The sequence below is a fragment of the Eucalyptus grandis genome, chromosome 1, assembly GCF_016545825.1.
Source record: "Eucalyptus grandis isolate ANBG69807.140 chromosome 1, ASM1654582v1, whole genome shotgun sequence".
NCBI lineage: Eukaryota > Viridiplantae > Streptophyta > Magnoliopsida > Myrtales > Myrtaceae > Eucalyptus > Eucalyptus grandis.
The window spans coordinates 46847550-46868294 of NC_052612.1; the positions used below are offsets into that span (position 1 = coordinate 46847550).

Consider the following 20745-nt stretch of genomic DNA (forward strand, 5'->3'; position numbering starts at 1 on the left):
GGCTAGGGCGGCCCTGGCCGGACGCTGGGCAAGGGCCGTCCTCACCGGACGCTAGCAAGGGCTGCCCTCGCCTGCATCCGGCGAGGACGGCCCTCGCTTGTGTTGGGCAAGGATAGCCCTCGCTTGACGTAGGTGAGGGCCGTCCTCGCTAGATGCTGGCGAGAATCGCCCTAGCTAGCCCAGGTGAGGGTGACCCTCGCCGGATGCCGGCTTCCCTCCATTGGCTTTGCCATGGCCGGCAGAGGGAAGAGAAAAAAAAATGGAAAAAAGTAACGGAATGACTAGATAGGACATTTATGGATAGTTCAGGAAACCAAATTGAGCTAATTGAAAATTCAAGAATGAAATTATACATTAAGTAAAAGTATAGAGACCATTTGTGACATTTTTCCATTAATTAATAATCTTTATATCTCAACATATTAGATCAATTTTGTAAAATAGTAAATTACATTATTAATTAGTGTTTGTCCAATTGTGAAATCAACGCCTATAATATGTATAATTTGCAAGGTATAATATATCAAACTATATACAAAACATGCAGTGGGAACAAACTTTGCTTTTGTTCAATCAGGCTCTACCGACATGTTTGCTCGTTAGCACAGTTGAGTGATGAGTACTACAGTTTTGGTAGTACCATTTTGGCATTGTTGTTAGTATTAGTATTGTCAGTTTTGTCATTGTCAGTTCAATTTTTTTGGCATTACTATTAGTATTAGTATTATCAGTATTGTCATTGTCTGTTCAATTTTTTGCTTCATCACTTCCTTAGATTATTATTTTTCGTTAGGATAACTATATAAAAATATTAAAAGTTATGTATAGCATTCACTTTAATGCCAAAAAATTTCGCCAGCTCATTTGAGTGCTAAATTAAAGAAAAAAAATCACTTAAATAAATTCCAGATAAAAATTTAGGGGACTATAATATAACTCGGCATTAAAAAAAATAAAAAAGAAGTCCACGTGTTTTTTGGTTGCTGTCCAGTGTCCAACGAAGAGGAGAAAATATGGGCATTTTTTTTTCCCTTTTATCTCTCTCCTCCGTTATCCTCTCCCTAAGCTCGCTCTCTGCAACAATGGCGTCGGCCCTGTTTCTCACCAGCACGCCTCCAGTCTCTCTTGCTCGAAAAACTCATCTGGTCATGCCCTCTCTCCGACTTCGACCTCCGCCCCTCCTCCATCGTCGCCACCAGTGGAGTCGCCACCGGATCTGCTCGAGTGACGTGGACGCTCGCGAATTGCTCCATCCATGGACGAGTGTCGGTGTCGCTCGCAAACTACCCCTATTGTCTTCGGCAAGCTCGGCCGAGAGGCCTTTTTTTCGTGTCCTCAATTTTCGCTTTTTAAGAGCTCGCCTGTCTGTCTTGAATCTCTGTTCACCCACTCCCGAAGCTTCAGACGTGCGTCCCGCACCTCTTCGATGTGGCCGGGCGAAGCAATGTCCTCTCGAGAAGATTCTAGAAAAGCTGTTCAACAGAATCAATTTTGAGGTTTGACGGAGTAGGATTCATTTCTTTTAGGGTATATAGACACATTTCACAGAGAACATAGAAGGATGGAGGGGTACAGTCTCCAAAAACACATTTTTTTGCATGAAAAAGGAAGCAAAAGCTCAGATGTTATGGAGCTCCCAAATTGTCAGCCACTCTCAATCGTCGAAATAATATCGCCGTGCCATGAATTATCCTGCTCTACTCTCTATTCTGCGATCCGAGTACTTAAAGAACTTGGATCCGGCTCAACACAACATTGCTGGCTTTGATTCTCAGCTTCTTCGTCACTGAGAATCTTCCCCGTTGATCTGACCTTCGTTTGCCGCCACCAACAATTGATTCCGCAAGAGTGTGAGGTACACTCTGTTTTACTCTGCTCTGCGGCCGGTTACGAATTGATGGAATTGCTCCCGAAATCTATTCATTCACTTTGATTCCCACCGGCAGTTATAGTTGAACTTTCTGTCCTTGATCTCATCACAGATTGCAACTCCGTCATCGTCCACATACCAGGTAGTGTCCGACTCCCCATTTTGTTCTGTTCAGACCAAAGTTGAAGCTGAGATTTGATCTTCTCTTTTCTCAAGAAGGGGTGGGACAGGCTGGTGAGGTCGGAATGAGCTGGTGGAGCAGCTTCTCGTGGCTTGCCGGAACATGGCAGATCAAGGTGGAAGGACTCATTCAATGACCGATTAGAGTTCCAAATTGGAGCTTTATTTCAATTTGACGATGTAGGTTTTTTTTTTTAACTTTTGGGAAAGCTACTACATCTCATGCTTCAAATGCTAATTAGACCCTCCGGCAAGCCATGTCGGCTTAAAAACTTCTACAAAAAGGCCGCATCGGATTTTTGGCCAAACAGATCAGAGTTAGCACTAAAAGTTTTTCAAAAAATTTGACATTTAGATGAGTTCTTGAAAATTTTTAGTACTAAAGTAAACGCCATACATAGCTTTTAGTATTTCTAGTGTACTTATCCTGTTTTTCGCTACTGTGTGAATTTCTGGAACCCCATTGACTTCAAAATTGACTGCGACACAGGGTAGTGAAGGGGCATCTATCATGTTCACATTCGGTTGCTTCATGTTTGGAAGAACTCAATCTTCAACTTTGTAAAAAATCCATCAAAACTTTTCTATATCTACTAGTAGATAGAATATTACGGCGTGGATACAGTCTTATGCATAATGCAGATTGCTGCAGTTGATTTTCAAGTTACATTATGAGAAAGTCTTGATCTTGGCCAAAGTCTCACACTACGAAAACGTCGATGGCATCTGAAAATTGAAGGCAACATTATAAGAAACTAGCTACGCAAGGCCAGGTTCCCTTAGGATAGGCTTTCATTCCCTCTCTCTGATGCACCATCTTCTGAAGGCGTGCTTTCAACATAAACTTTGTTAAATATTCAACAATTCCTTCTCAACATGCCTCAAGGAATTGCTGCGGATAAGGGTCTACAAGCTAAACTTAGTTGTGGCGACATTTCTCGGGCAAACCATAATTGGTATAGAGGCTGAATAGCCACGTCCCCTTAATATTAGCCGGGTCTTCATTGTGAAATGTTTTGGACAGGGAAAAGCTAACTATTCTGCGCCCCAGACAAACACACATAGATGAATGATGTGCTGATCCTAACTGATGATCGCACATAATTCAATCAAAACTTAGAGCATTACAGTGGCAATGTATCATTCAAAAAGCAAAGTTATTTGAGAAATAGAAGTGAGCATGCTGTCTATACTACAGTCAGCGTAAGCAACACCACCGCAGTGATGATCAAGAGGACCGCCCATGGGCTACTGCAGTAATTGCGCACTTCAAAGATGCCTTCCACTTTGTTATAACGCCTTTGGCAATATGCAACGAGCTCATGCCTGAGGCTGTAGAAGTAGGCATTCCTCGTCCATAAGAAAGTGTCCTTACAGAAGCTGTTGATTAGATCCGCAGCAGCGTCTTCATTACCAAGCCAGGTCTTGATGATTCCCAGGTCGATCAGCAACTTTGAGTTGGCTGGGGAGTTGACTAGGTGATCCATATTTGCTCGAAGGCAATTAGGTTCCAGAAATAGGATTCCGTCGTGTGGTAAAGATGGAGGCGTGGGATTTCAAGCACTCCATTCTTGAATCCGATGTCAAACAATCTATTGCTTTTACCTGAGAGCATGTTAATAAAAGATAGGGAAATAAATAGAACAATAGAACAATAGAACCATAGATATTCAAATTTAGAAAATTGAAATGACACAATCAACTCCCACCTCTTTTCAGCTCGACTCTGGCTGCCACCAGCTCTGTCACACTTGGGATGAGCTTGACCTCCTCCTGGATGTCGTATGGCACCTTCTTGCCACCGGCAAGTACGAGAGCCTGATAGCGTCGAGGAAGCGCTTCACCTCTGACTCCATCACTGACTCTGGCACCTCCTCCATCTTCATCCCTGGCCCGAAGAACCCATATGTGAGCTCGAGCAGCACCAGCGTGTGCTTCTGGTGTGATCCAAAGGCCATCTGGAACAGCTGTTGCATCTGGTTCTCCAGCAGCTTCATGTCGCGGTGGACGTCATTGAGCGTCTACAGTCTGCCAAAGATCTGGTTGCCGTGGCGCCTCCACTCAGGGTTTCGGTACATTGGGAAGACCTGGATCACAAAGATGCCATCGAGGAGTGTCATCTTGGTGAACTCGTCAGAGCTGAGGTCGATCTGCTTGTCATAGCAACTCCGGGTGCGGTCCTCCCAGGATCTGATCCTCTTGATGTAGTCCTCAAGGCGGCAGTTCTGGTTGTGCCCGAGGAAGCTCTGCAAGTACTGCAGCTTGTGATCTTCCATCTGCACGACGCTTTGGCTGTGATGTTGATGAGGTCCGACGCGGGGCAAGTAGGCCTCTTCATAGCTATGTCAGAGCTTCTCCAGTACGCGGAAGATGCTGCATTCGGAGGATAGCGTAGGTAAGGACCTGAGCTTCTCTGGGATCGAAAATGCCAGATTTGGATTCTCTCTTCTAGAGTTGAATTTGTCGTTGTTGAGATTTTCAATGTTGAGGCTTTCAATATTGATCGATACGTGGTTGTCTGCAGATCTCTCCCATTGTCGCCCCGGAGCTGTAGGTTTGCCGCCGTTTCTTCATGATAGTGACGATGGTTACGCTTCGCGTTTTGCTTTGGATTCGGTAATAAGGAACCTAAGCTCAAAGTTCTTCTGAATAACGCAATGTTGCATAAGATTTATCAACTCAACTCAACCCTTTTATGGCCGAAAGTAGGAAAAGCTCAACTCTACCAATAAGCATAATGTGAAATTTTGATTTCAACATTGGCTTGGCTTCTAATAGGAGCCTGAAGCCCTTTAGACTGTTTGCTAATAAAGCCGCTGGTTTTACAAATTCACAGCATCAAGTGTCACATGATCTAGACGGGCTTCTAGTGTTCATTTTCTTGCTATAGTCTGTGGTGTTGTTTGACGAGTAGCTGAAAAATGGTGCGTGCACTTAACATGGACTCTCACAGACCCTATTGATCGCAATTGGTTTTCTCATTAATTATACCAATTGATTTTACTTAGGAGTCAAAGTGAGGCTAGGGGCCAAGTAAGATATGGGTGTCCGCTTCTACAAACCAAGTATTTGTGGGTCCGGAGGCTTAGTCTAAATTCATTACTTTTTCCCTTTTTATAAAAGGCTTTGCATGCGATCAGTCTTATTTATTTTTTTTATTTTTATCATGCGTGTACATTCAAATAACGAATGATCAAACCAAGCAATAATAAAGGAAGTGAGATACGAGGAAAGAAATGACCTCGGAATAGGACCCCATGAGCTATGCATAATGAGTAAATGTGCAAGCTAATAAATGTGAATTCTTAAATCTAAGTGTTAAAAGATAAATACTAAACTAGATGAGATTGATTTAATTGGAATTAACTAGTTCTTTTTCAAATTTTTCTTTTTTTCATTTTGTTATGTAAACTAATTGCTTATGAATGAGATAAGAACCAATCCAATGCTCTTAAACTATAATATGCTGGAACAAAACTACTTAAACTATAATATGCTGGAACAAAACTAGTAAAAAGATCCAATTATTGGCAGAAGAAAACATCGGTGAAATTTATTAAAATTTTTCAAGATATTTGCAAAAACAAAGGTTGGAACACGTCCAAAAACGCAAATAATAAACAATATACAATACATACTAGATTTTAATGCAAAAAAAGAGAATCTGAATGCGAGGGAAACGTGCTAGATAACGCAAAAACACATAAACAAACAACGAAGAAACTCCAGGATTGCTCGTAAATGATTCTAGACTATTTCTGTAATGAGTACTAATGGAAACTAATGCAAATCAAAACCATAATTTACGAACTAACTAGCCGCGTCAAAATAGACTAGAAAGGTGCAGGCTACAATGTCAATTGAAAAAATAAAATTATATAATATAATATAAGAACGGTGAATCTTAATCAAACGCAAGGGAATTGGTCTGGATTAAGTCAAATTCGGGATGAGTCCTTCCGTGTTTCTGATTCGGATTGCTAATGGTTCTGGAATCAATACTCGGATGAAACCAAAGTGAAACATTAGTAGGCTCAAGGAATCGAATCAATCAAAAGATAGAAATAAAAGTTTTGATTTATTCCTTGAGATCATGACAAACATCGAATTCTTCTTGCTTGATCGAAATTATCATTGAATGCACACTTCTTTTCAATCTCTTTTGGCTGTGCGTGAGTGTGCTTTTCCTTTTATATCAGGCTCTCACCGTGCTTTTCTTGTTCTCGACTCAATCTCTCGTTTTGACCATGATGCCTTTTTCCAATTGTTTTCCGGTTGGCCTCTTGCTTTTTCTCAATCTCGAAGCTTCTCACCCTAAATGAATTCTTTCACCTTGAGGTTACTCAGGCCACAACATGATATATGGAGGTATAAATTTCCATTGCCAAGAACTCCAAAACTTATTGAAATTGTGAGTAGAATCTCAGCCAATACATGTCAATATGTACTTTAAGTGAACAATGCAATGACACAATCTGTAGCGGGCTAAGAAAAGAATAAAGATTTATGCAAGCAATGAAATCCACCATTCATCCTTGACAAAATAATGCCGAAACTAATCACGCTCGTAACAAAAATCTTATACATCTAATATGAAATTGTAAACAAAGGTCTCAGCCACATAATACAGATCTGGCCAACTTTGTTTTCCAGGTATCACCATGACAAAATTAATGAAGAGAATAGGACATCTTCAACAGAAAATGTTATCTATAATGCTTAAATTAGTCATCGAAAGATCTCCAACCTTGAACAAATTTAAGATTCTTTATCCACCCATAAATACCAGACAAATCCACATATTAAGTACCAACTATGGATATCATACGGCTATTTGAACAAACACTGAAAAGAAGATTGACTTAGTCCGAAATGGTACTGTCTGGATGCTTCCCTCGTCCTCCTCCTCCTCCATCTCCTCAAATCAAAAACCACATTTCAGTCTATCCTATCTAACCGGTTGCAATGCTCCAAAAGCAAGCAAAAAGATGACTATATTCTTCATTAGTTTAAGTTAGTACACCTGCTTTCATCCCCTTTATCACAACATCGATCATGCGGTCCATCTTGACTTCCATTTCCTTTCCATCAATTGTTTTACCATTTTCTGGGAGTTCCTTTTCATTCGACTTTCCAGTACTGGCAAACAAGTGCTTGTTAATTGTATCAGCAGTGTGCCCCGAGAACAAGTTTCTCCTCCCTCAACTTGTGTCACCACTTGAAGAAGCTGCAAAGGTGTGGTTGCAGGATTATGCTCCCAGCATCCAATAGGAGCATTTGCACCTTCTTGACTTGTAAGTAAGTGAGTGGGCGCTGAAGCCACAAACTTTGATGAGTAGAACAACAGTAACACTACAATCCTCGCTGCAATCTTTGATTGCTTCAAGTGAGGGAAGTGTCCCCCCACCTGCATCATATGTTAACACCAAATATGTTACTACATATAGCAAAGAAGGAAATTCTTAAGAAGCTTGATGATTGGAGTAGTGAGAAAGAACTTGCAGATGGACTAAATTCTTCATAAGCAAACAGCAAGGAAGAGTACAACGTGGAGTAGAAAGCTCCTACAAATGGTCCAAATTCTGCTGCAGCTAAGCATAGGAAGCCCATGGACAGAAAAGACAAAAGTCGGATAATTTTTTTTTTCCCATGCGAATTCTAATGTTGAATCTGAAGTGGAGAACGTAGTCCTAAAGCAAACACTCATTGCAGACCCATATTTTCAATTTTTTTTTTTTTTTTTTTTTTTTTTACAATAATTTGACAGAGGTTTCAATGGGTAATAATCAAGTCTGGGCTACTTATGATGATGATGATAAGATGCCCTGTTCCTATGCTTTGATCCAGAATGTCATAACATTGCAACCATTCAAGTTGCGCATATGTTGGCTTCATCTTAAAGTAACCAAGAACCGGGCTCTCTGCGTTGGGTTGGATCTGGCTTTGCCAAAAACCTGTGGGTATATACGGATAGGGAAGTCTTTGATAATCTATTCTAGATATTTAGTGTTTGGCAACATCCTCTTGACCAAAAATATTTGGATAAATGCTGGATAAAAAATAAGGGAAACAGGGTGCGATAAGCCAGCATTGAATAAAAAAGTTAAAAAAAAAAAAAGAACTTATCAAAACAAGATGAACAAGTAAACCATGTCATCTTCCAAAGATGGAGTGATGGAGCATGTGGATATTGTCGTCGGCCACCGAGTGATGACCACCACCATGACAGCTGATTGTCGTCACTTCCAATCACCGTTTGATCATTGTTGCCTTTGACCATCACTGATCGTGTCCCAACAACTGAAGGTGAAAGGGAGTCTAAAGTCGATCTGTGTTGGAGAAATCTTTCCAGAATATTTTGAAGCTGACAAAACGTTTCTATTAGTCTAGTCTGGAGCATTATAGACCCTTCTATTTAGAGTCTGAAGACCTTCATTGGAGACTCTTCTATTTAGAATCTGAAGACCTTCAGATCCCCAGACTCAGTACTCAAGACTCAAGACTATTCTCATCGACAGTTTCTAATCCAACGATGAAGACGATCTAGAGCTAAAGTGTTTGGTTGAGGATTTGGTCTTATCCACCGGAGAAGATCTCTTGGCTGGGTATGATATAACAGATTCTTTTATTCGAAATCAAGATCGTTTGAAGATCCGATGATTGACGAAATACTCTTGGAAGGTTCTATTCTTGGAAACCAAGATCCTGATTGTATGGGCGAACATGATTGATGGGCTATCAACATGTTCCTTTAATAGCTCGAATGTTCTTCTTAATTGATTCTGTCCAACGGGAAGATTGGAAGAATTCCTTTGGTAAGTGCCAACGGGTATGATGGCATAAAGGAGTATAAAACGAAGACGTTCTAGCTGTTCAAGTAGATGCGCGATAGAGAAATTCCAGAGTCTGAAGCTCCTTGATTATTAGTCATTCATATTGAGCAAAACTGTATTCACAAAATAGAGTCTATACTTAGTGATACCTTGAGGGAGTGTGGTAGATCCTTCTACACCGTGAAATCAAGGGAGAACAGTGCTGTAACATCTCTTTGTTCATAGTGGAATCCAGCTAGTGGGCTGTCAGTGCAGAAGAGTGGACGTAGGCTTGAAATAAGCCAAACCACTATAAACATTGCGTTCAATTTTCTCTTCCCTATTCTCAATCTTATTTTGATTGTTGTTTGACGAGAATCAATTGTCTCAATTCTATCAACTGTCTAGTATCGTGCGATTATCGTGAGAAACTACTCTTTATACCTATTCACCCCCCTCTAGGTACTTTTACTAGCCATATCAATTGGTATCAGAGCTCGTGTACTCACTTTATTTGAAGTGTTTTACTTCAGAGTAAAAGATCCATGGTTAATATACTAGCTTTAGGGCTGATGGAAGGTCAAAGCAATACCAGACCTCCTTACTTTGATGGAAAGGACTACAACATCTGGAAAAACAAAATGAAAGCATTTCTTCGATCAAAGGATCCTCTGGAATGGGACGTTGTAGAAAAAGGAATCACTCCTAAAGTTGCATCTGTCTCAGAAAGAGGGAAAGAAACTGTTGAGACCAGTGGAATGACTCATGAAGAGATAATCAAGAGACAAACTCTTGATGCGAAGGCTATTTATTCTTTATATTGTGCCTTGTCACCTACTGAATATAACATAATATCTTCTTGTGTTACAGCAAAAGAAGTCTGGGATAGGTTACATGTTACCTATGAAGGAACTGATCGAGTGAAAGAAACCAGAATCAACATCCTTCTTGATCAATATGAAGCCTTCAAAATGAAACTTGGAGAATCTATAACTGACATGTTTAGCCGTTTTACAGAGATTGTAAATGGTCTTGAAAATCAAGGATAACCAATTTCTGATCCCATGAAGGTAAACAAGCTACTGCGTGGACTCTCCAAGGATTGGAATCACATAAAGAATTCAATAAGAGAGACGCAAAGAATCATGCCACAATCTGTCGACGAGCTGGTTGGAACTCTTCAGTCTTATGAAGTGGAACGAATTAATGAAGACGAAGATCCAAAAGGTAAGAAATCAATTGCATTAAAATCAATTGATGATTATGATGTTACAGATTCTGAAGATGATATGGATGATGAGGAGCTTGCTCTCATGATAAGAAGATTCAAAAAACTGAATAGAAAAGGAAGAAGGTTCAACTCAAAGAAACAAAGTTTTCAAAGACAACGGACCAAGTCGTTGATGATGATGAATCAAACAAAGATGTAGTTTGCTTTGAATGTAAGAAAAAGGGACACATCAGACCCAATTGTCCTCTTCTAAAGAAGAAGAAATGAAAAGCTGAAAAGTCTCGAAAGGCTCTTAAAGCCGAAACGTGGAGTGATACAGAGTGTGAAGAAAGTGATGATGAATATGCCAACTTATGTCTGATGGCGCAATCAGACTTAGACTTAAACTCTGGATCAGACTCAGACAGTGAATTTGAGGTAAGTAATTTTAAAATTCCTATCAAGGTTTCTAAGTATATTGATGAGATGTGTCTTAGTCTTAAGACTTCTCTCAAATGGATTTCCGAACTTAAAAAGGAAAACTCTGCTATAAAAAAACAGGAAAACATTTTAAAAGAAAGAGTTAAATGTTTAGACATGAATGTTTCCACTCTTAAAGAAAATGAAGATAGTCTTTTGAAAGAAAATGCTCTTTTAAAAACTGACTCATCAAATATCTCAAAGAAATTTTCAACAGGGTCCAAGAAACTTGAAAAAATTATTTCAGCTCAAAGACCTTACTTCAATAAGTCTAGTCTAGGTATGACAGCAGAAACAATTTCCTTGATTGATTTTCCTAAAGTAAAAGAAAGAATTAAACAAAGACCCTCGAGAGAGGCTTACAAAAATCATTTCAAGAAGGTTTTTGTAAAGTCTGTAGGTCGAAATGCCCTAAGGTGTTCAAAGTGCAATAGCCTAGATGACTTTGAAAAAGAGTGGCCTATGGTTTGGAAACCTGTTAAGAAAACATGGGCTAATACTGTTTAACTTACTAACACCAATGGACCCAAGAAAATATGGGTACTAAAGAAAGCTTGAGACTCTCTTTTAAATGCAGGTCTCATCAAGAAAAAGGTAAAGTGGTATCTGGATAATGGATGCTCAAGACATATGACAGGAGACTCAAATTGCTTTATAAAGATCGTTCAAGAAAATGGTGGAAAAGTCTCATTTGGAGGAAACAACAAATGAAGAATTGTGGGATTTGGAACTGTGAAAATTGGAAATCTCACAATAAGTAATGTTTCCCTAGTGGAATGACTCAATTACAATCTTTTCAGCATCAGCCAACTGTGTGATACTGGTTTTAAGATCTTTCAAGAAGGAATATGTTCTGGAACCAGTAAAGACTCTACTCAGTCTTTCATGGGTCGAAGGCATGGAAATATCTATCTCTTGGATGTGAAACTGGATGAATCGCAATGCTTAATCTCAATTCAAGATGAAGCAAGCTTATGGCACAGAAAGCTTGGTCACATCAATATGAAGCAATTAGCCAAAATCTCAACAAAGCAGCTTGTTCATGGTCTACCCAATTTACCATACCAAAAGTCTGATCTATGCACTCCATGTATATTGGGAAAGCAGGTAAGAAATTCATTTAAGCCAATAAATCATGTCTCTACTAATCATGTACTGCAGCTGCTGCATATGGATCTCTTCGGACCAACCAGAACTCAAAGCATTGGAGGTAAAAAATATTGCCTAGTAATTGTTGACGATTATTCCCGATTTACTTGGGTATATTTCCTTGCAAGTAAGTCCGAAACCTTCTCGTATTTTGAAAAGTTTGCTAAAAAGGTTCAAAATGAAAAAGGATGTGTTATCTCAAGTATAAGAATAGATCATGGAGGTGAATTTGAAAATCAAGAGTTTACAAAATTTTGTGATAAATCTGGCTTTAAGCATGTGTTCTCCTCTCCATATACTCCTCAGCAAAATGGAGTTGTGGAAAGAAAGAACAGATCTCTTCAAGAAATGGCTAGAACTCTTTTAATTGAAAGTAAGATTTCTTCACAATTTTGGGCTAAAGCTGTTTCAACAGCGTGCTATATTATCAATAGAGTCTTTTTAAGATCTATTCTAGACAAAACCCCTTATGAGTTATTCAAAGGTAAGAAGCCTATTGTTTCATACTTTCATGTGTTCGGTTGCAAATGCTTTATACTGAAAAATGCAAAAGATCGAGTTGGTAAGTTTGAAGAAAGATCATATGAAGGCATCTTCCTTGGATATTCTACATCAAGCAAAGCCTACAGAGTCTACAATAAGAAGAGTCAATCTGTGGAGGAATCAACGAATGTCAAATTTCAAGATTCTATGCAAAATGAGTCCAGTCAGACTCATCATGAAGAATTTGAACCTGCTCCAGACTCTCCAAAACTTACATCTCAAGAAGCATCTCATACTCTGGAAGACCAGCATCAAGCTGTTCGTGAAGATTCAAGTAAAGAAAGAGATCATCAACCTGACGAATCAACCAGTAACTGGAAGCATAAGTCTAGTCATCCCAAAGATCTTATTATTGGCGACATTAATGAAGGAATTCGTACAAGATCCAAAATGCGCGAAGAGTCTAATGCTGTGGCTTTCAATTCTGAAATTGAACCAAAAAGCATAGAAGAAGCTTTATTTGATGAAAACTGGATTGAAGCTATGCAAGAAGAGCTTAGACAGTTCAACATTAATAATGTATGAGAATTGACATCTAAACCAAAAGGTAAAACTATTATTGGAGCTAAATGGGTGTTCAGGAACAAGATGAATGAAAAAGGAAAAGTCGTAAGAAACAAAGCAAGACTCGTGGCCAAGGGTTATACGCAAGAAGAAGGAATAGACTATGATGAGACTTACGCACTAGTAGCAAGGTTAGAAGCTATTCGATTATTACTTGCGTTTGCTTGTTATAAAAATTTCAGGTTATTCCAAATGGATGTCAAAAGTGCCTTCCTAAATGGTTTTATACATGAGGAAGTTTATGTGGAACAACCACCAGGGTTTGAAGACCCAAAGAAGCTAGACTCAGTCTTCAGACTGAACAATGTCTTGTATGGTTTAAAGCAAGCACCTCGAGCTTGGTACGACAGACTAAGTAAGTTCTTAATACATAATGGTTTTGTCAAAGGTAAAGTAGATACTACTCTATTTATCAAAAATGAAAACAAAAGCTTTTTACTTGTTCAAATATATGTGGATGATATTATTTTTGGATCCTCTAATGAAAGTCTGTGCAAGAAATTTTCTAAGGCTATGCAGGATGAGTTTGAAATGAGTATGATGGGAGAGTTAACCTTCTTTCTTGGACTCCAAGTAAAATAATTGAAGGAAGAAACTTTTATTCATCAAGAAAAATATGCTAATAATCTTGTCAAAAAGTTTGGACTGGAAAAGTGCAAAAAGACCGACATACCGATGTCAAGTTCTTTGAAGATAGACAAAGATGAAGAAGGGAAGAAAGTTGATCAAAAGCTGTACAGGAGTATCATCGGTTCACTTCTTTATCTTACTGCCTCTAGACCTGACATTTTGTTAAGTGTTTGCATCTGTGCTAGGTTTCAATCAAATCCTAGAGAATCTCATCTCAGTGCTGTGAAACATATTATTAAATACGTTGCTTCATCTTCAAGCATCGGTCTTTGGTATCCTAAAGAGGGAGACTTTAATCTTCTTGGATATTTAGACGCAGATCTAGCTAGTTGCAGAGTTGATAGAAAGAGCACCTCGGGAACTTGCCAGTTGCTTGGAAGCAGGACAATGTCTTGGTTTTCAAGGAAACAAAATACTATGGCTCTCTCTACAACAGAAGCAGAGTATGTAGCTCTTGGAAGTTGTTGTTCGCAAATTCTGTGGTTAAAACAACAGCTACAAGACTTTGGAATTGAAGACTCATGCACTGAGATTAGATGTGACAACACCAGTGCAATCAATCTCACTAAAAATCCAATCATTCACTCAAGGGCAAAGCATATAGAGATTCGACATCACTTCATTAGAGATCATGTTCAAAATGGAGAAGTCTCGATTCAATTTGTTGATTCAAAGAGCCAACTAGCGGATATATTCACAAAACCTTGGAGAATATATGAGTATGCATATGTGCTGATTGGTTGATATTATATTATCTATGGTATAATATTGAGCTGCAATTATTTTTCTATATATTGTTATGCTCAATCTATTTGTTATCTTCTGATATCCTTTGATTTAAATTAATATTTTTAAAAGCGTGTTTACAAATCTACATATTCAGAGATTGTTTTGTCATCATAAAAAATGGGGAGATTGTTAGAGAAATCCCTTATGATGGTTTGAAGATGACAAAATAAATCAAAGGCTACTAATATGTTTGATAGTGGAGTAATAGACCATGCAGATGATAGAACATGTAAAGGATATTATCAAAGTCAGAAGACGGCCAGAAGACTGAACGTAACATATGTCTAGACTATATTTTGAAGATTTCCAGAGACGTGTCAAAGTCGAAGACGCCGGACTCAAGACTCAAAGTCTGAAGATTGCCAGACTCAAGACTAAAAGTCTGAAGACTGCCAGACTTTAGTGTCAAAGTCTGTTCTACATCAAAAGTCTGTCAACTCTGACTAATTCTAGATTGAACGTGAATGATGAACCAGGAAGACGGACTCTATGCTGAAGCGAACCGTAAGACGAGACTCTATGCTGAAGCTGAACTGGGTACAGACCTTAAAGCTAAATCTGTTCAGAAGCAAAATATGTTCAGACTTAGATTGTAAAGTCTATCGCACTCAGACTCAGATTGTAAAGTCTATTGCTCTCAGACTTTACATCAAGGCTCGACAGATCGTAACTCAAGCCCAATCATATAACGGCTAGTGATCTGGTTTGGATTCCACATCAAGATTGATTTGATTGATTCAATATAATTGATTGACGATTGGATCTTGAAGACAAGAACTTTCTATACGAAGAAGCTTTACTTATGGAAACCAAGATTTTGTTTGTATGGGCGATCGGAATCAATTTGGGATTCTACCTTCGCCACTCAACGGCTACCAAATCTTCTAGATACATAGCTGTCCAATGGGTATATTGGAAGACGATTCTCCGGGATACTGTCCAATGGCTAGTTTGGAAGCGGAGAAGTATTTAAGGAGATGAAGGACCGGTGATCAAGTAAGAGATAGAGCATAGAATTTATAATTCCAAAGTCTGAGCAATCTTCGATCATATACTTGTCTCTTGAGAGCTTAAACGTTTGTGATCGTGAGAGAAATACCAAAAGAGTGACTTAGTGAGATAGTGTGATCTACTACTAAGTGTTTGCACTCGAAGTTGTAATCTCTTGTTGATTGCATAGTGGAATCCAACCAAGAAGGTTGTTAGCATGGGAGAGTGGACGTAGGCTTTGATTAAGCCGAACCACTATAAATTTTGTGTTCTTATTCTCTTCACTAACTCCTTTATTTTACTCAAAGTTTATTTTATTCCGCATATATTTGCCAAGGTTTATTTTATACACATATTCACCCCCTCTAGGTGTTCATACTAGCACTCTCAATTGGTATCAGAGTCAAGTGCTCGGTTTATAAAAGTGTTTTTACTTTTGAGCTAAAGATTCTTTATGGCTAGTATGTTGGCACCAGGACTTATGGAAGGGCAAAGCAACACAAGGCCACCATATTTTGATGGAAGAAAATACAAGCAGAATGGTCAGAAAAGAACAATAAAAGAAGATGATGAGCAAGGAAATTTATGCTTGATGGTACATTCAGAATCTGAGTCTAACTCAGACACAGACTCAGAATTTGATGAGGAAATCGAGGAAATAAAGGAAGAGAAGAATGAGAATTTGATTTAATCATATTTTGCAAAGTGAAAATCTGTTTTACGTGATGATGCAAGATATTCTTAGATATTCAAAGATTTTATTCTCTCTGTTTTTATCATACTATGACTAAGTGAGAATTTATTTTTCAAAATATCATTGTGCATAATATTCTTTCTTTGAATACTTTGTTACGATGAATTAAGAAAGAATATTTGATTATGGAGATTTTCTATTTTACTCTAATGTCAAGGAAGGATCCAAATTGATGGATACCAAAAAGGGAAATGAGTTGATTGCAGGAAATTCTTTAAGGGAAGGATGATTGTGAATCTACGCAAATTTTGGTGCAATCAGAAAATATCTCCTGCGACAATTGCAACAATTGTTTTATTCGCAAATATTGCCATGATCATAGGGGGAGAAAATAAATCCAAAAGAAAAGGAAAAGAATCGTGATTATCTCAAAAAGGCAACAAATTGAGGGGGAGCTTTGATCAATTGTGGAAAAATCTTTCTGAATTGATCGTGATCTTATTATGGATGGAATGAAAGGTAAATGTGTCAGAATTTGTTCAAAAAAATCCGGTTAGTGCATCTTTTATTACCTTTTGTCATTAACAAATCTCTTACTGATATTATCATTTTATTATGACAAAAAGGGTACGTGAATTTCATGATGCATCTGTGATTTTTATTGGATATTTGCTGATATATATGATTGAAGTGAGCTATATTGCATATCTTTAATATTTGACTTGTTTTATAAAAGCTAATCTTTTTGGAAATTATATGTCATTTTATATTCTCTACGTGAATCTATTGTTATCGCTTTTTAATGATGACAAAAAGGGGGAGAATTGCAATATTTGATCTTTGACTTTAAAATTCTTACTTTAGTTTAGTTTGTTTGGATATTTGTTTTGAGCATGACTTGGGTGTGGATTTGAAATTGATTGTTACATTTATATCAAGTGTTATTGTATGGCTTTACTCATGAAAGACTAACCTATTTTCTGTGGATGCAGAGTCTAGTTGAGTTGCTAATCTTTATGAGATATCCATATTGCTTGAGTAATGTTTTGCAGGTCAAAGCTGTTCAAATCTACAGGAAAGTTTTGTCACCATAAAAAAGGGGGAGATTGTTGGAGAAATCTTTCCAGAATATTTTGAAGCTGACAAAACGTTTCTATCAGTCTAGTCTGGAGCATTGTAGACCCTTCTATTTAGAGTCTGAAGATCTTCAGATCCCCAAACTCAGCACTCAAGACTCAAGACTCAAGACTATTCTCATTGACAGTTTCTAATCCAGCGACGAAGACGATCCAGAGCTAAAGTGTTTGGTTGAGGATTTGGTCTTATCCACTGGAGAAGATCTCTTGGCTGGGTATGATATAATGAATTCTTTTATTCGAAATCAAGATCGTTTGAAGATCCGATGATTGACGAAATACTCTTGGAAGGTTCTATTCTTGGAAACCAAGATCCTGATTGTATGGGCGAACAGGATTGATGGGCTATCGACATGTTCCTTTAATAGCTCGAATGTTCTTCTTAATTGATTATGTCCAATGGGAAGATTGGAAGAATTCCTTTGGTAAGTGTCAACGGGTATGATGGCATAAAGGAGTATAAAAGGAAGACGTTCTAGCTGTTCAAATAGATGCACAATAGAGAAATTCCAGAGTCTGAAGCTCCTTGATTATTAGTCGATTCATATTGAGCAAAACTGTATTAACAAAAGAGAGTCTATACTTAGTGATACCTTGAGGGAGTGTGGTAGATCTTCTACACCGTGAAATCAAGGGAGAATGCGGGATTCTCGAAAAGGTTTCTTTACCCCAGTGGCTCGAAGGGTCTGCAAACACTTCAGAGGATAGATATTGCCGATTGCCTCAAACTTGAATGTATTGCCGAGTGGCTACAGAAATGTTCTTCACTGAGAAAACTGAAGATCGAGGACCGTACCAGGTCTTCCTCTTTACCGGATGGCCTTGGCCCCATCACACTTTGATAGAGCTGAGGATTGATGCATGCGGGAAATTGAGGTGTGGAGTTGCAGAGAGAAGTGAGGATTGGAGCAAGATTTCTCACGTCCTGGAGATTTACATAGATGGAGGGAAGATCAAATAAACAGATTAATTGGTCTAAGCAAACCCCTCTGCTCCCTCCCCCCACAACCTCTCTCCCTTCCCTATACTTATTTTTAACAAGTTTATGGATTGAAAGTCTAGCTTCAAACCATGTTTCTTTTGCTGTTTTTATGTACTAGCAGTGTCAACTGTCTCTGAATCTTCAAATCAGCAAGAAAGATGATTTCCACAAGAGATCGCCGGATATTTCAAGTTCAAGTTCTTAAAAGGAGCAAATCATGCCTTGCATCACCAGCCATGGAAGATAAAGACTTCTCCTAGTGCTAAAATTCCATGCTCAAGAACTATTTGTTTGGCATCAGAGAGGTGAATTCAAGTCAACGCCGATGTCCTTGAACTTTACTAACTCCGGTGTTTTGTCGCTTTTCCCCCTTACTGTTCTTGTTCTGTTTTTCCTGTGTGGCTGCGGACCGGAGATAGACAAACCTATGTCTGTCCAGCTTTAGGGTTCTCTTCTGAGTTTCTTATTTGCGAGATGCACTTCAAAGCTTACGAAGTGATTGCTTTTGCCAGTAAGTTTCGGTTTGTTTCTCTTGTAAAGTTATGCACTCATCGAAAGCTTCAAGATAGTATGTGATGAGATGGCATTGGCACAGTGAAAGTGATAATCGCGCACTACACTGCACTTTATTTTGAGCTTGACAGATTAATTTCTATTGCATGCTTGTTACAAACTTATTTTCCTTCATATTAGAATGAGTTTTTAGGAAAAATTACTTGATTTCTCCTGCTTAACTTTGTATAGCCATCAGCCACAGGTTTGACAGATAATTATCTACGAAGTCAACAATCCTAGAAATCACATACACAAAGCATCACATGCCCACTTGATTCAAAGTCAGAGCTTACGCGAGACTGGTACATCTTCTATACATGAACCTTCCAAGCCCAGATATTTGGTAAACCAAACTTAGGGCTTCGTTCGAAGCATTGTATGGCAGAGCTCTTGGAACCCCTATATGTTGGAATGAAGTGGGAGAAAGAGGACTCAAATTGCCTAAATCGCTTCAGATATAGTTCTGGTAATTTCGGATGGGCTTAAAATACAAAGTCAAAAGAAGAGTTGCGAATAAGCACCGAAGACCCTTCGAGTATTTGGACGCACCCCTTGACCAGAAAGTTGCAAACACGAATGCTGTTTAATCTTCTCTTTTTGCCTGTCCTGTCAAAGTATTTAGGAACCACAGCAATAACCATTGCCAGCAAAGAATGGTGGGATGGAACAGATACGGAGTTTCAAGCACGGCTTGGACAGTAGGCCTACTGGTCGTCATGAATCCCTTTCAGTGGTCAAAAACTTCATTGTCTAATCCCGCCCTGAATATTGATGCTGAACCATCATGAATCCCTGCCTTGTGTCTAATGCCTTGTCAACTGGTGTGGCAAGTAGCGACGGGCTGCCTGCCAATGAAAGCCATTTCCTGGCTTAAATATTAGGTTCAATTTCAATACACCTCAAGTATGCCCTATCCTATTGTCTAACAACTCTTTATAAGCCGTGAAGTACTAGCATCTGCTCGATTTTAGTACATGCCGTTGGTGTCCGATGCTCAGTATCTTTCTGCAACGATGGAGTTCATAAATAGCACCATCACCTGGTTATTTACTTATTTATTTTTGTGGATAAGAGAATTTGTTAGGAATGTGTCTTTTCCAACCCGCTGTGGATATGCAATAACTAGAAGGCTCCCAAGCATATTGATTGCAGACTCTGTCACCCAAATTGAGACGTGCGACGAGGGTAAACGCCGAACATTACGTACTGGCACTCCCACTACTTTTTTTTACACCAGAAATCCTTCATGTGTATAGAGTATTGTGGAGTCTTGCCTGTAATGAAATCTTCTTATGCATTGTCCATATCATGCAATAGTTGCTACCTTTATTCGAACTAACTCTATTCATGTTTTGCTATTTGGGACAAAAGAATTAATTCAAATTAGGGACATAAAGAAGCAATGCGAACGAATATTTATTTTTTACTTCATTATTTTTGTGTAGCAGCGTACATGTTGGCACCTGAATTTTCGCAGCTGATTGAAAGGAAAAAAAAAAAAAACAGAGGTTCTTTCTTTCATTCTCCCGAAGCTTACGTTTAGGCACCACTCTCCGATTTGAGTAAGGGGATCCTCTCCATTTTTCTTCTCCTTGGGCGAACTTTCGTCGCTCACGTCACGGTGCCTCCGGTTCTCGATCTTTTCCACCGCTTGACACCGACGTGGCTCCATCTCGGTGCGATCCTTGGTCCGATGGTACCGCTCCTCCTTCCTTCACCCCTCAGCCGCCACATCCGCCGACAATGACAAGCGGCCTCCTTCGGCGTACGCGCTCATCGTGCTCAACCAACGGCCCTCCGGATTCACTCCTCTGCTCTGCCTTGTTTCGCGGACGTAGGAGATGAAGAGCTAGAATCGCAAGAACCGTTGTCTGGCTAGCCTAGGTCTCAACAATCGACGATCCTTGAAGCTTCTGGCCTTGACCCAGTGGCCCGTTGCAGCCTCTTCATGCTGAGCTGACCAGGTAACGTCAAGTCCCTGATCTGCCCTGTGTTGAGCGAGGTGGGAGCTGAGACTCTGTTTCTTTAGTTCTTGCATAGTGTCGGATCTGAAGGAGTTGGTTTATGTTGATTTCGAACATTTCTGAGTGATTTCCCTCCAGTCTGGATGCGAGTCGTCCTGAAACGGTCGGCATCTTTTCCTCATTCCACGCAGATAAAG

At 39.1% G+C, this 20745-nt stretch overlaps 1 long non-coding RNA gene across 1 annotated transcript; it reads left to right on the forward strand.

Moving 5' to 3' along the window:
* Nucleotides 1–1026: 1026 nt before the first annotated feature.
* LOC120288805 lies at nt 1027–2444 on the forward strand. The gene is made up of 2 exons (XR_005546787.1): nt 1027–2012; nt 2090–2444. It is a non-coding gene; the product is annotated as an uncharacterized LOC120288805 (long non-coding RNA).
* The last annotated feature ends 18301 nt before the right edge of the window (nt 2445–20745 follow it).